Genomic DNA, 4855 nt, shown 5'->3' with positions numbered 1-4855 from the left:
ATACTTGGGCCACCTGATGCGAAGAACTCACTCATTTGAAAAGACCCTGATGCTGGGAAAGATTGAGGGCATGAGGAGAAGGAGACGACAGAGGATGAGATGGTTGGATGACATCACCAACTTGATGGACATGAGTTTGGGTAAACTCCAGGAGTTGGTGATGGACAGGGAGGCCTGGTGTGCTGCAGTCCACGGGGTCCCTACGAGTCAGATACGACTGAGCGACTGAACTGAACTGAACTAATGGTTTATAATAAGATATTGAATGCGGTTGTCTGTGCTACAGTAGGGCCTTCTTTACCCATTCTCTCTATAAAAGCTTACATCTGCTAACCCTAAACTGCCGCTCCATCCCTCCCCCCAGACGACCCCCGCCCCCCACGTGTAGTTTAGTGACCAGTTTGTGCATCTCAGGGCTCTGCTGGCTTGTTTGCCTCCACGGTACCAGCGCCAGCCCCCACCATGACCGTTGCTTGTCTAACTGCTTTGCCACCATCTAGACCAAGTCCATCCCTCTGATCACAAAGCTGCAGGTCCTCCCCATCTGCTCTGAGGGGGAGGGCAGGAGTGCCCCCAGGTGGGAAGGCCCCAGACTCACCCCCTTACCTGCTGCAGGCGGGTTTTCTCCCAGTGAATAGCCCTCAAGTTGTCGCCCGGCCTGGGTTGTTTTCAGCACCCAGTGCTGGAAGCAGGCAGTGGGCCGGAGGGCAGCGCAGAGCAGAGAGGACAGGTGCGAGGGAGCTGTCGGTGGCTGGACTCCTGGGACACGTGTCGGAGCTCTCCGAAACTCGCAGCTGCCTTTGCTGGAAGGGAACAGGTGCCTCCAGGGGAGCAGTAAGGGAAGGGGGCAGTTCGCGTGTCGGTGGGGGTGGAGAGCCGTGCAGCGTCACAGGCAGACAGGGGAGTCAACGCGCGGTCCCTCTTGAGTCATGCCCAGGTTTTCTGGACATTGCATCTGAGGCCCAGCCGCTTTCGCTCCGGTGGACACTGACCACAGCAGAGCTCGTCCAGCGCTGCCTGGTGCAGAGAGCTGGCGCCTTGCAGCGTGTGGTGAGCCCCGGGGCACTGCCCTCCCCTTCCCCCGAGGGCTCACTTATTCTTGAGAGGGAGAAGGGGAGACTGGGCATGCATTGTTTTCAAAGTCTCTGGATGTAGCTGTGTAGACAGTGGACAGGGAAGAATGTGGCCACACTGGAGCTGCTGAGCTAGAGCAGGAAGCTGTCCGATACTGTCAAGCCTTGGAAAAGTGAACTGTTACGAGGGGGTGTGCATGATGACGCACACTTGTGTGCAGGTGGGTGAGTCTGTGAGGTGGTGTGCGGGGGAGGAAGTGACCACCAGCCACGTGACTGCCAGTGGGTCACGCTGATCTCAGCCCAGCAGGTTCCTTGCCGCCCCAGAGAGACCGGACTGGGAATATCTAAAGGTCTCGTACTCTGTAGTGATCCTAGCAATCTGGTTGGGAATATTTATTTGAACAAACTTCTAGATTCTTGTACTAACAGCTTCTTTGATGTATGCGCAAAGGAGAGGCTGCTTCAGTCTCAGATATTTTTGTTACATTTGTGATCAAAGCTGGAGATTTAAGCAAACCCTCTTGGCGGTGTTCAGGATGCCGTGTCCTCAGGCTCCCTTCCTGCCCCTAATGACGGGCATTACCGTCCTACTGTGGGGCATCCGCACCACGCTTCCCTGGTGGTGTCCGCATCACCAGGGGGGAGGACTTGAAAGGCTCACCTGCTTGAAATTATCTTCCACCCCTGGGTGCTCTGTTGCCTGCAAGTCCACCTTTGGGAACTGCTTCCCCAGGGTTATGGAGTTTCATTTCCAGGACTCGTTTTAAAATTCCGAATTCTTCCTGGAAATGGTCACGAACTGCACCCCTGGCATCAGAATGGGTTTTGGTCCCTTTCACACCTTCTCACCCTCCCCGGGGGTGACTGTGATCAGCGGCGCAGGTGGGGGGAGCAGGTGCAGCAGGACGACTGCCCATCTCAGCAACTGCCGAGATCTTATGACCGGTCCCCCCGCGTCCTGGGACCCTCCCCTCCTCTCCGTCCTGAGTACACGCACTGGGAGAGGTGTTTATGTTTAGGAGCTGGAGAAGCCGAAGATAGGATGTGATGATCAGCAGGGTCTCGGGTCAGCTGGGAGTACAGACCGATAACCCTTCCCAAGGCGGCTCAGGGGTAAGGAATCCCCCTGCCGGAGACACAAGAGATGCAGGTTCGATCCCTGGGTCGGGAGAATCCCCTGGAGAAGGAAATGGCCAGCCTCTGCAGTCTCCTTGCCTGAGAATCCCATGGACAGAGGAGCCTGGCGGGCTAATGTCCATGGGGTGGCAAAGAGTCGGACAGGACTTAGCGACTGAACAACGAGCCGGCGGTGCTGTTCACGTCCTGGTCGCGTCCCTCTCACGTTACGCACTGGCTTCCTCGACTTAAACAGGGTGAGTCTGGCCACCGCATGGCACCCCAGCCCCTGTGCCCTTCACACACTGCCTGATTTCCTCTGTATCTCTTGGCTCAGATTTCTGAGAAAAACTCTGACCGACTCAGCTCGACTTGGTGTGGGAAGTGTCTTTGCACCAGTGATGCTTCAGGAGCTGTGCCAGGGAGGGTGGGGTCCTGGAACTTTGCTCTCTGCCCCCTCCCCGACTAGGAGGGGGGTCCCCAGAGGTGCAGGGGGGCGGGGCAGGCAGTCGTGACTGTCTCTAGTGCACATGGAGACAGGGGCCTTTGTGAGCAGAGCCAGAGACTTGCTTTCTTGGGAGTTGGCGGCTGCGTTTGTAAAAATACCTGTAGCGAAAATCCATTGTTTCAGAAAGGTTCAAGACAGTGTGGGCAACAGGAGAAAGTCAGGGTAGTAGTGGATTTTTGAAAGAAGGATGGGGCTTGTGTTGTGAGAGGAAGTGTCAGTGTTGCCCTGGGCGATAGAGGGCCAAAGAAATTATTAGCTCCTTGGGGTTACCAAGTTAGCCAAATGTGAAGAGATAAATTGGGCCTTGACCTTCCCACTTCCTGAAATCCTGGCAAAGTGACAGCTACACGGAGCCCCCGTAAAATCCACAAGTTCCCTAGAATCTCCAGGTCGGCCAGGCCCCGAGGGAGGGGCGCCCGGTCCCAGCTCAGGTCCGCCTTTGCTCAGCCATGTCTGCTGACGGGAAGGCCGAAATCCGTCCTCCACGCTCCAGAGCAGCCGGAAGTGTGTGCTCCCAGCCCTGGGAGGGCTCTGCCGGCCTCCGTCCTGTGTGGCTCACTCCCTGCGGGCAGGCCAGGCGACCCTGTCCTCGGGAGGCAGCCTCGTCCCCTGCTCCCGCCTTTGGAGCAGACGAGCTGACCACGTCTGCAGGTTCCTGTTAGCAGTGGAGCCTCTCTTTCTTATCCGCACGACCCCAAACCGGCACGTCTGTGCTGTGAGCCCTAAGGTCTCACCCAGAAAACCTGTCCGGTTGGACTTTGCTTCGTTCTTGTTTTTTTCCTCTTTTAACACTGTAGCTGAGAATACGGGGGTGCTCTCTGCTCGTCTCTGCTGACGTGGGGGACCATGGGACGGCGTCTGGGGGAAGGCCTGGGGCGGACTGAGGGGAAAGGCTGTGTTATTTGCTTATTTTTAAAAATTCAGAGTGTTTGTTTATCTTTATTTTTATTTTATTTTATTTTTTTCATTTATTTTTATTAGTTGGAGGCTAATTACTTCACAACATTGTAGTGGGTTTTGTCATACATTGACATGAATCAGCCATGGAGTTACATGTATTCAAAAATATGGAACGCTTCACAAATTTGCGTGTCATCCTTGGGCAGGGGCCATGCTAATCTTCTCTGTATCGTTCCAATTTTAGTATATGTGCTGCTGAAGCGAGCACTGTGTTTATCTTTAAAATGGAGGCACGCTTGATTTTCAATGTGTTAGTTTCTGCTGTGCTGCAAGGTGACTGAGTTACGCACATATACACGTTCTTTTTTTATTACATTCTCTCCATCACGTTTGCCCCAGGATCCGAGTGTAGTGCCCCGGGCTATGCAGCAGGACCATGGTGTCTATCCATTCTATCTGTCGTAGTTTGCATCCACTCATCCCAGCCCAGCCCCACCCCCCGAGGCTGTGTTATTTTAGATGTGTTGTTGCCTGTTTGAAGAAAGAAAGCATATTTTGTCCAACATGCCGCTGTCTGCATGTTCATTTCCTTCACAAAAGAACAAGGTTCTGGAAGCGCCGTTTCTCTGGATTGTGAGCTCATTTAGCTCAGAAGGTTGGGAGCCCGTGAGCGGGATCTGAGCCATAGATGCAGGTCCGGCAGGAAGATCCGGTTCTGTTTACTAGGCCCATTTGCTTTGACTTGGGAAGGGTCCCTGTTGCTCAGGGACCTCGCAGTTGGGTGCCTGGCACGGAGCATAAACCAGAGGCCGGAAATAAGAGGAAGCAGGCGGAGGGCTCCGGGGAGATGCTGAGACGTCACTGTTTGCAGAGGGTTTGACCCTGACGTGGGGAGTGTGGGCCTGCGGACCAGCTCGAGGCCCCAGTTTACCCAGAAGACACGATTCCCCACTCTCTTCCTTAATTCTGAGATTAAGAATAAGTTATCACCTTGGAGAAGGTGCTGTCTAGGGGCCAAGGAGCAGGCGCACTCTCGGTTGGCCTCATGCGTTGTCATCACTGTTCGCCTCCAAGAGACAGAAAGCAAGCGCACGTGGATTTGTGATCGATTTACAGAAATGAAGGCAGACAGAACGCACCAGTGGTTCTAGAGGCTTCCAAATGGTTCTGATGCAGGGAGGGGTTACATCCTTTCCATCTTTTTCCCAAAAGATCTTTAGGGAAAGAGGATGCTTTTTGAGCTTTCTGTTGTATG

At 54.3% G+C, this 4855-nt stretch overlaps 1 non-coding gene across 1 annotated transcript; it reads right to left on the bottom strand.

Annotated features, from left to right (window-relative positions):
* Positions 1–3761: 3761 nt before the first annotated feature.
* Positions 3762–3868, bottom strand: LOC122438954. Its single transcript, XR_006268699.1, has one exon. It is a non-coding gene; the product is annotated as a U6 spliceosomal RNA (small nuclear RNA).
* Positions 3869–4855: the final 987 nt, after the last annotated feature.

The sequence above is a fragment of the Cervus canadensis genome, chromosome 3, assembly GCF_019320065.1.
Source record: "Cervus canadensis isolate Bull #8, Minnesota chromosome 3, ASM1932006v1, whole genome shotgun sequence".
Lineage (NCBI taxonomy): Eukaryota > Metazoa > Chordata > Mammalia > Artiodactyla > Cervidae > Cervus > Cervus canadensis.
The sequence above is the reverse complement of the archived record's forward strand: the minus strand, read 5'-3'. Positions and strand labels throughout refer to the sequence as shown.